Source organism: Filicampus tigris, chromosome 1, assembly GCF_054856515.1.
Source record: "Filicampus tigris isolate MCC_2025a chromosome 1, RoL_Ftig_1.0, whole genome shotgun sequence".
Taxonomy (NCBI): domain Eukaryota; kingdom Metazoa; phylum Chordata; class Actinopteri; order Syngnathiformes; family Syngnathidae; genus Filicampus; species Filicampus tigris.
In genome coordinates, this window is record NC_141217.1 from 1,316,381 (window position 1) to 1,327,749 (window position 11,369).

General features: G+C 40.6%; 1 long non-coding RNA gene across 1 annotated transcript; it reads left to right on the forward strand.

Moving 5' to 3' along the window:
- Nucleotides 1–308: 308 nt before the first annotated feature.
- LOC147152438 (uncharacterized) lies at nt 309–1,156 on the forward strand. The gene is made up of 3 exons (XR_015088809.1): nt 309–378; nt 706–799; nt 874–1,156. It is a non-coding gene; the product is annotated as an uncharacterized LOC147152438 (long non-coding RNA).
- Nucleotides 1,157–11,369: the final 10,213 nt, after the last annotated feature.

An 11,369-nucleotide genomic window follows, 5' to 3' on the forward strand; every position in this document is an offset into this window, starting at 1 on the left:
ATAAATGTTAAAAAAGACAACTGTTAAAAACAAAATGCAAACGTAAGTCTTAAATTACAGACCCATATAATCTAATAGTGAAGTCTGACCTTTTTTGGACATGTATTTTTTATTTACAGCTGTTCTGGATGGATATTTGAGACAGTTTCAAGTGAAGAAATCATGACTGTCATCATCCGCTATACAGAAGTACAGTGTCTCCTGCGACTAAAGCATCGCCAGTCCTGGTAAATTTCATTTTACAATAACTTGTAGGGCACTTAAATTATTTATTGTTACTCATTTTGCTTTTGTATGTCAAAATGTCAGTGGAAAAGGAGCCTAATCAACTCTTCCTGGATCCTGGATGTGCTGCGCTGCTGTTTCTGAGGCATGAAGGTAAAATACCTGTTGTACTCACAGAAATACTTTATGGTTTGATTTAGTTGGTCACCTGTTGCAGCCATTATCAGTAGCACTTTTGAGTTACTTATAGCAATAACAGGCTGATGCCAAAGGTAAGGCTCTGCCTCCTCAATATAGCTTTCACCTTTATAAACTCAAGTACAGTACTCATGAAAAAACTAAAATACTGCATGTTAAATAAAAAACTGCACCTGAATAAATATATTTAAAAAAACAACTGTTGAACACAAGATGTAAATGTCTGCATAAATCACTGACTTATATCCATTAATACTAAACTATGATGTTTTTGATTTGCAGCTGTTGCACATACTGAAGAAGTTTCCAATGCAGAGACAAGTGTGAGCTCTCCATCAGGCTACCAAGAAGCAAACCTCATCCAACGTTTGCCCATGTCAGTAAGATGTTTCCCTCACAGTAACTTGTAGGACAATTCCGTTATTAAATATGCGTTTCTATCATCAATAGGAAACCGCGTAGGGGATGGCACCTTGGATGCGATCACAGAAATGGAAATGGCAAGCCAGGAGTTCACTGTGGCAGAAAATTACGTATGGCAAGCCAGACACTTTTCAAAGTTGCGAGCGATGCCGAGTTGGTCCGGGTGCAAGACAATAGTAAATTCAGCCCGGCTTCTCGTTGTTTATTTTGTCTTTTAGTGTGCACAAATAAAAAGTCACAATGTATAAAAAAAAATTCTCCAAAACACACTTCACGCTGATGTAATTAAAAACTCCATAAGAGCTGTCAATGAGTATTTATTTCATTTATTTAACTTTTACTTATCCATGTATCATATTTACAATGCTGACCAGGCTACAGACAGCAGATTAAAACATGGCAAAATAAAAGCAAATACATATACCGGTACTCATATATACTACAAATAGATTCAGCTATTACATGTATTAGGGAAAAACTTTCTCATAAAAAATATATATAAATCACTCCTTTATTGAGATAAAGGGTAAGTAAAACTATATGTTTACATAAGCATTAAGCAACAATATTTTCACTCTGATTTTCATGTTGACACATTTAAATATTGATTGTATATTTTAAAGTTAACCAATATTAAACTTAGATTAATAATATGATAGCTTTAAAGGTCACTTAATTATTCTCCACCTGCAAATTGATGTTGATGTAGGGTGTCAGTAATGAGTCGGGAAGTAACACCTCCCACTGATGCGTCATCAGCCTCATTTGCATAGTATACCAAGAACTATGTGTTGGGGTGGAAATGCAAACCACCTGGGCCACAGGAACTTGTGTTACCAGGAACTTATATTACCAGGAACTAAATGTTCCTGGGCTTGTTGGTGAAAAAGGGGCTCTTGTTGGTGGAAAAGGGGCTAATATTGTCTACAAACATAACATAATCAGTGTTGGGCAAGTTACTTCCAAAATGTAATACATTACATATTACTTACATGTGAAAGTAATACGTTTCTTTACAATATTACTCTATTTGTAGAGTAATGCGTTACTCAAGTTTAAGTTACTTTTAAGTTACTTTTTCAAAAATCGGGGATTCATTTATTTAATAATGATTTCAAGACCTTAAAAGGAAAATGCTAAATTTGCTGCCATACTCTAATTTATGAGCATATTTAACTATATAGTGTGGTCTATAATATTAAATGTTTCGACTCTATGGTGTGGTGGGACATCACTACCTTTGATCAATATTTGTATCAATAAGATTTATTTTTTAAATATAAATATTGGAACTGATATATTGTCCAGTAAATAAATAAGCACAGACTGTAAACCACAAATGAAATTATCATTATTCTCAAATTAATTTAAACACTGGGGGCGGCATGGCTCGGTGGTAGAGTGGTCCTTTCCCAACCGGCAGGTTGTGGGTTCAATCCCCGGCCATTGTGACCATGTTGAAGTATCCTTGAGCAAGATACTGAACCCCCAGTTTCTCCCGATGCTGCGTCATTATGAGGTAGATGAGGTACAGTGTAAAGCGCTTTGAGTACCAAAGGTAGAAAAGCGCTATACAAGTGACAGTTCATTTGCTATTTACACACAAATAATAGTGATGCATAACATACAATTGATAATTGGTCTAACAAGATAGATGGATGGATGGATAGATAGATAGATAGATAGATAGATAGATAGATGGATAGAAACACACAGACAGGGCATGTGTAATAAAAGCAAAAATATGTATTGATCAAGTCAAAACTGACCTAACTAAAAGTTTTTTCCTTTTTCGTTATTATTTTTTCTGTTTATAAAAATTGAAAGTTCAGTTAGTTCTAATTTTCTTTTACTACATGGAGACAAAGTTTCGAGGTGATCTGTCGACGTTTTACATATGGCACTAAGTTCATTAAATCATATCTAAAAAGCACAGTAACTTAATTTTTTTGCAATTTATTCGCTTCGTTTTACTTAAGATTTGTTCCTGCTTGTATTTTGTGTCTATGATTTGCATTTTATTTTATGAAACCGTGACAGTGATTATTGTCACAAACAATAACTTCTCAGCCCTCTTCATTGTTGTCAATGGTGTAAAGACAATTCATTTGCTTGGTGAAGAGTTGACATGCACACTTACATTGTAGCGTGAAGCTCCAAGTGCAACAAGAACTATTTATCTGAATATTGCTGGAAGTAAAGCTTACAATCAATTGATGTTATGAAGTCTCTCACTTGCTAGATGATGCCAACATGTATATTATAGTTCTGAAATATGTAACGCGTTACCAGTCTCAGTAACTGTAATAATATTACAAAAAAATTGGATTAATGCGCTACATTACGTCGTTACTGCCTAAATGTAATGCATTACTGTACTGCGTTAATTTTGTAACGCGTTACCCCCAACACTGAACATAACCATATGTCACGTTCAACTGGTTCCACTGGTTCAAAGTCCACGGATAGACAGATATACATGGCACGTCTAAATCACTGCCATCACTTATTTCAGAGCTCTCGCATTCGTATGTGTTCGCCATTATGCTCGAAAAAATACTGGGACTTCCTCCGAGGGCTCACGACACTGTGTCATGTGTACATTCTGATGCATTTCATTGGCTCAGAGACCGGAAATTGGATAAAAAAAAGAAGATAACGTATACGCTCTCCCGACTCTAAAGCTTGAAAGCTGCAACAGCTCTCCCGGCTCGAGTGGTAGAAATGCGGCTATACGCTTCCGGCCTTAATGGTAGTTAACATGGAATGGTGAACTCCAAACTGCACAGTAGAATGTGTGACTGTACGCATGAATATGTGTGTTTGCGGCATCCTCAGTGTGTGCATCTTTACTTGTGTGTATTTATAATCAGCTAGCCTGTATCACAAGTTGCAAGCCAGTTCTTTACCAAGGGGGAGAACCTCAGTGGCACTTTGTTGCACCTAGCCATGTGTGCTGTTGCCATTTAAGGCTATGCTATATTGTTGGCTTTGAATGTTTTTGAATTTGGTCATTTGAGGGTCAACACTGCATTCAGAAAACAATCTTTCATTTGATTTCATTTAATTAGAGTTCAGATTGTATATAGCCCGTGTATAGGCCTGTTACCAAGTGTGCTGCCTCATTTGTTTGTTAGACATTTTTGTATTTTTATTATCTGACTTGAATTCCTTAAAGTTCATTACTGTTAATGCCATCGCTAATGGTGTAGTGGTACACTTGCCTGACTTGAATGACGGTAGCGTGGGATTGGTTCCTGCTCAGTGACGGTGTATATAGTTGTTTGTCTATGTGGGTGCCCTGAGACTGGCTGGCGACCAGTTCATGGTGTAGTCCACCTTTTCAGTCAGCTGGGATAGGCAAAAAATTAAGGTTGGTCAACATTAAATAATCAGGTCATCAGAAGTCATTAAACTTTTTCTGTGAAGTCAAATATTTTAGAGGTGATATCTATTTTTTATTTTTTTGTTTAAGTGGGGTTATACTTTTTTCAGTGTAATTTATATGCTATGGGTGAATATTTAGTATTTTGCAATTATTATAAGAAAAACATTAAGATACAGTTGTAAATTTACAGAAATTTGTTTCAGCTAAATCAAGTTTCAACCTATTTTTACAAGACTTGAGTAAATCGCTCCCTGTCTTAATTCTTCCATTGTCATTCGACTAGTGTCAGTGAAGAAAACAACTCTTGAAAGAGTCTCTTGTTTGCTGGTGTTGTCAATGGCGAAAGGGCCACGGTGAGGATTGGGAGGGGGGCATTTAAAATTAGAGGCGGACCCACTTATAGGCGGGTACTATTTTTTCCCCCCGGAAAAAAAGGCGAATGACGGACGACAGAAGGGTACCCACGCTGCAGACGGATAACGAATAATGGACGCTCAATTATTAGTAAAAGCCCAGCTCTGGTTCAGGCTTACTGCTTCAATTTCAAGCCGAGGAAAGGTGTGCAGCAGGCAATTCCATTACACTCCCAGACACATGAAATCACAAAACTATCTACTAAAACTGTTTTACTTGTTGTGACTGGTTGTTCCTTTATGTATCAGTTGCTATGTAGTTGCTGTGGTCCTTTTATGCTTTGTCCTTTATTATGTTAGATAGGCCTGATGTATTACAGTTTACTGTATAAGCTTGAGTTACGTACGTCAAACCTTCTTCGAGTGAGGATGCAAGCTCTCTCCCAGTCAGAATTCCTCCAGTCCTGCTCTCTGTAGTTACTTTGTATTTTCGATGATAAAGACTTTTACTTTTTACCTCCGTGTCACATCTACTATTGGGTCCAAATCCTGCTCCTCACATGTCAGAAGGTATTGACCAGTCGTGGACCCAGCCGACTCAGACACAATCCATCAAGCCGAAGACGTCACCACCAACTCCTAACCATGCCTCCACCTCCAATCAGGGAGTGATTGTCTCATTGGCTGCTGCTTCACCTTTTCACTGAGAACCTCTTGTGTCGCTCCTCCTCAATGGGTCGTCCAGGCCGTTGCAAGTCTGGCTCTGCCTGCTGCCGCCCTCATCCTGCCGACCACTGGTTTGACTGGTTAGTGTGTCCGCCTCACAGTTCAGAGGTCGTGGGTTCGATCCCGGCTCCGGCCTCCCTGTGTGGAGTTTGCATGTTCTCCCCGTGCCTGCGTGGGTTTTCTCTGGGTACTCCGGTTTCCTCCCACATTCCAAAAACATGCACGGTAAGTTGATTGGACTCTCTGAATTGCCCCTAGGTGTGATTGTGAGTGCGGATGTTTGTCTCTGTGTGCCCTGCGGTTGACTGGCAACCAATCCAGGGTGTCCCCCGCCTATTGACCGAAGACAGCTGGGATAGGCTCCAGCACGCCACGCAACCCTTGTGAGGATAAGCGGTATCGATAATGTGTTTAAATTATCCATGCATTTTAATAGCATTAAGGAATTATCTTTATGTTTCTTGATGTGAAATTATATACAGGTAATAATGTGTTAATGATTTCACACATAAGTCGCATTTTTTTTTTTTTTTTGGTTTTGTTTTGTATGTCGCTGACGTGTAAGTTCTATTTCATTTTGTACTTTCCTTTACTGTTGATGTTATTGTAATGTTGCTTCTTCTGACCTGCCAGGGACTGCAGATGGAAAGTAGCCGTTGGCTAATTCTGTCATATTTAAGATAAGATAAGATAAGATAAGAATGCCTTTATTGATCCCACAGTGGGGAAATTTTCATTGTTACAGTAGCAAAGATATAGGTCACACAGGGGCGGCGGCATAATGTGGCCATTAATGTATAACATTGACGGCAAACATTTAGAATCAAACCTATGTAGATATACGCAGTAACATGTGTATATACACATGTGTATACACACCAACCTACATCTATATAAAAAATATGAGGAACATTCAATTACATGTAAAAATTCATTAATATGCACTGTCCCTTTTAAATAATAATAAATAAATGAATTACAAATTTGGTTAACCTCCTTTCTGATTTAGATTCAGATTGTGACATTAATTTTGGCTTTCTGAGTCCTTCCGCAGTCATTATTCAAACCCTTGTCAGTTTTTGTCACGTTTTTCTGATGATGATCCCTTAGTGTCCACCCCGGAACTCTTCCCATCAGACCCTTACTTGGGCGCCCGCGGGGTGGCCAACTAAGGCACCTAAGTAAAGGTTCTGGTTCCATCCATAATCCCGCCTTTTCCAAGTCGCGTCATTATGAACCTTTACCCAAGTCATTTCATACTTCTTCACCTAGTCCCATTCGTCCCATTTTTTCTAGTTTACCTTCCTCACTGTTTGTACTCCCAGCCTCCCATGTCTCTTGTGCTTCCTGACCTCTATGGTGGTTGGCTGATGAGGCAAGGCCCCGTGCAGGCCTCCTCTGCACCATCATCCTCCAACCCTGTTCCAGCGACGCAGCCAGCACTTTCTTCTCATTTTGTAGATTTTACTGTAATATAGACAAGTTTATCACATTTTAACCATATGCGCAACCAATGTACACCAATTACGTAAATTGAATAGGCTATTTTTTTCAGTGCAGACATCATTTGCATTCCCAAGTTGTGTCCCTCTGACTGCCATCCATAACGATGGAGCAATTAAGTCTCGATGGGTCGCACCATCGCAATTGTATAATCATCTCCGTTTAAGTCCGAGCACTGTATTTCCCTCTGTCCTGCCGTTCGTGTTAGATTTGGTCATGTAGAGGGCGGTACATTCGGGCTCCCAAGTTCAGTGACTTATCAAGGGAAAATGTCCTACAGCTGCATGTACGCACGCACGGTTTGATAGGTCGGATCTTTTTCGTACGCCATTTTCAGATTTTGTGCGTACATACACTTTTAGTTTGAATTCTACGCACTCTTTGATAAGTGAGACCCCTGGCCATTAATATTACTCAAAAGAAGGTTGCCCACGTTTACTTCACACTTGGTCTTTAACAGAGCTGGGCAGTCCATCCCTGGGCCGGACCGGTTGGACCCTCCGGCCCGGCCGGATGCCCATTTTTGGGACGGGGCTGACAAATTTTTTAAAAATGGCTGGACTAAGCATGGCCGGAAGTTGATTTTAGTCCGGCCCACTAATCGGCCCTCATGCGTGTGACGTGTTCGCGAGGCGGCAAAATTTCATCTCAGCCTACTCGGTGAAAGGCTTCTTTTTAGGCTTCTTTCTACTCCCGTGTCGGCGTGAGCGACAACTGATGTTATAGGGATTGTGGTATCATCTTCCCTTTATGGTTGTAGCAGGCACGATATCCATTGTGGTCGCTATCTTTTTGAAGCGACGCCCCCGACTTGTTTCAAAACAACTTGTGTCCTCAAGTATATATATTATTGTTATTATTATTATTATTTATTATTTTTGGGGGAGGGGGGGAGTATATTTAAACTGCGCGCAGCACTGATTCAAGGATGACACAGCCACATCAATGTGGAGTTCATGCACTTCTCAGGCGTCTTCCCTATTTCCGGAAATACGCCATAGCAAAACAGCTGTGTATAGTGGTTTGCCGGTATGCTTTTATTTTGAAGGCTGGGAAGGAAGGGAAGTGTGGAAAATAAATGAGTAACTTGACTGCGACTTCTGGCTGGCTGTTGGACCCAAATAATTATACAATACGACAAATCCAGCCCGGGGCTCGCAAAGCAAATAAGCACATGCACGTTGGCTAAGTACTACTGGCACATTTGAAGCGTGTCCACAGCGGGCTCAAATTGTAAATTAGCCAGCTAATGATCTTTAAAAAGCCTCTTCCGTTAGAGCATTTCCCCCGCGGCGACGTCAATCGTAGATGCTTTTTTTTTCCTTTGGTCGGAGGGCAGAATGGGGGGGGGGGGGGGGGCGACAATGTTTATGAATATGGCCGGGGCATCGCGGCCGGAAGGGTACCCAAGTCAAGGGTGTAGAGTCGCGGCCGGACGGGCAAAAAATGGTCAAGTGCCCAGCTCTGGTCTTGAAGTTGCCCATTCTGAATTAGGCAGTCTGAAAAGATGACCATAAAGTGAATGAATCACTTTTGTAGTCAGTAGACTTATAGACCAGACTGGTGACACATTTCATTTCAGTACTATAGCAGTCATTTGTCTGTAAAGAAAATATCTTGAATTTTCTCTGAATTAGGAATGGGAGTCTTGCATACCCAGCAAGTAGTGGTTTTGTTTTGGGTATTCATATCTCTCACTGCCTCAACACAAAAATCAAATACATGATGATTGTGATACAAAACAGATTTGAGTTTTGAATTCTCCCATGAGTGCTGTGGCCTCCGAGGAGCCAAAGAGCAGTTTCCATTCCCTCAGACCACATGCTGGCATGTTGTGGAAAGTTCACGTTTCTGAGTGCCGAGTGTCACTTGTCCCTCTGCAGATTAACATGGACATGACCGTGGAGTGCCCGACGCCTGTACACTGTATAAGATAGTCTTAACATGCAGTTGATCTCTGGTGAGGAGATTTGGCTTCATTTCAATCAAGCCATCACCCAAGTCTGACGTTATTCACCGATCTGTGAAATCTGCGAGTGTCTCATCCCTTCACAATGGTAAATCTAATGTGTCTGTTAAATTCTGCGGACGACCTCTGCACTAGGTGCATGTGCAAGCACAGTCTGTGTGTGGAGCCATGCCACAGGGGTTTAACCCCGCCACAATGATCCTCTGGACTGCTCGGGGCTGCTGCCTAATTCTCCAATTTTCAGCTGTTAGAGATAGAATTGGAATAATAAACAGCTGAACCTCCGCGCCTAGTAATCCTGCAGCCCCCTCGACCTCCCTTCCCCAACTGCCTCTTCAGGGCAGCTTGGGCAAGGAGTAGAGTTTCTCTCTGGCCCTAATCTGGACCAAAGCGCTTACACTCGCTTCTCAGCTCTATTGAAATGATACCGGCACCTTGTGCGCCTGGAACTGATTATCACCACCAACACAAACAAAAAGGGCATAACAGTCAGAGACTCACCATCTTCTGGTTTACTTTAACACTCCAGAAGCTTGGCACAAGTGTGGGGAATAATTCTTGACAGTCTTTTGAAAAAGGTAATTTGTGTTTAGAAGTTTCGTTTGTCTGAAGCAATGTGCTCCGCATCAGTCTACACAGTCCTGGAAACAATTAATTCTCGGAGGTCACACCAGGTCTGGTCAATTTCCCAAGCTAAATGCAGTGTCTAATAAACCTTCTGGGCCCAGATGCAAACCGTCAAATCAACTCAAGAACAGCAGCAGCAAATTGTACATTTTAGGAATCTGGTTGACTCCATTATATTGCTCTTCAGTCATTGAAATGCTAATGTCTAACCAGAACACTCTTCACTTCAACAATTAAAGAGCTGCATCTTTTTCGAAGCTAATAATGCAAATTTTTTATTATCATAGAGGTGTGACATCGAGCTGCACTGCATCCACTGCCAACTGTGGCAAATATTATGACACCGAATTATATTGAATTTAATTTCTTTGTTAAAATTGAGCATTTTGATCTTCAATTGTGCAAGTAATCATTGTGCTGTAGCTAAAATGTGGGTAACAATGGAATTACTCCAAATAAGATAATCAGATTGTTCAGCAAGGCTGAACAAAGTTCCAAAGAGACTTTCAAGTGACATCTACAGTCGAGCCGCTGGTCTACATTGTCTGAAACACTAGTTTATAACACTAGTTTATATCAATTCAACAAATTGTAGGCACACAAACAGGAAGTTTTGAAACCCTGTGAGATAATGGAATTCTTTATGAGATCAATTTTATCATCTTTTTTTTTTTTATCACATTACAATTTGGTCCACAGGAACAGTTACAGAAGTGCCTGCTGTACAAAACCAAAGGGGATTTGAAAGGGAACAAGCAAAAATGATTGCTGGGTTTCATTTTTTGATACATTTTAGAGATGCAGTAGGTGTTGAGGCATCACGGTGGAATAGCACAATCGCCGCACAGTCAAGGATTTTCCATGTTTAAAGACTCCAAACCATCCATAGGATAGTGTGTATGCTTTTTGTCTGATTGGATGGATGAATGCATGGGTTAAGTGTAGATGCATGCGATATAATATGCAGGTGTATCTTTTTGTGTCACTCCACTTTTGTGTTTTACTTTCCCCACTATCTCGTCTAAAGGTATGCAGGAGACGCGTCCTTTTGTACTCTCAACAAGTCCACCTCCCTGTTGCAGCTAAGCAATGATATGTGCATACAATCGTTATTTTTGCTGAGCAAATCATGCTTTGCACTTGTGCCACATGCAGATTTTTGTTTCAGTGAATTAAATCCCAGCCTGAATCATCAGTTTAGCTTGATGAAAGCAGCTGATCCAATAACACAGTTCATCATCGGGTGAATAACCTTCTGAATGGAAATGTTGATCTGTCAAGGCCACGAGTATGAGGTCAAATGTGAGTGTGTTGACCTGTAGCCTCTGTCTATTCACAAGTCATTTTAAGCCCCCCACCACTATTTTGCCTGCTTCCCATACCTCTCCATTAACCTTCAGTCAAGAAGCAACCAACCTACCAAACCTCCCAAGTTGAACTGTACCAACTTGGCTTGCCACAGCTGTATTCCTTTCTATTTTCCTCACTTAGTCATGACTTCATAAGTATTCATGGGAAACTACTTTGAGGTCACTAGTTTGACACTGCATTAAAGGCCCCAGTGGGAGACAGACACACTGACAAGTGACAACACTGGAGGGGAATGAGGGCGAATAAGAGTTTAAATGTTGTGTGAAGCTGTTAGGAGATAAGAGAAACATGATTTAAGTTTCCACTGTCTTCCACTGATTTATTTATGAATTTTTACTGACGAGCTTCAAGCCGTCAATAGATTTCCCGATAGTCTCGTCACATCTGACCCATGAAATTACCGAACATGTCACAGTGGACCAATGAACCTGTCCGAGTCAGCCCTAACACTGATTATTCATCAGCCATTAGCGGTTGGAGTGCACGTACGTGAGGGCAGGATGGGCTGCCTAAAGAATTGAGAAATGTATGAATAGCAGTTCACGGCTGTTTAAGGAGCAATTGAGAGTGAAAAGAAGAATCTTGT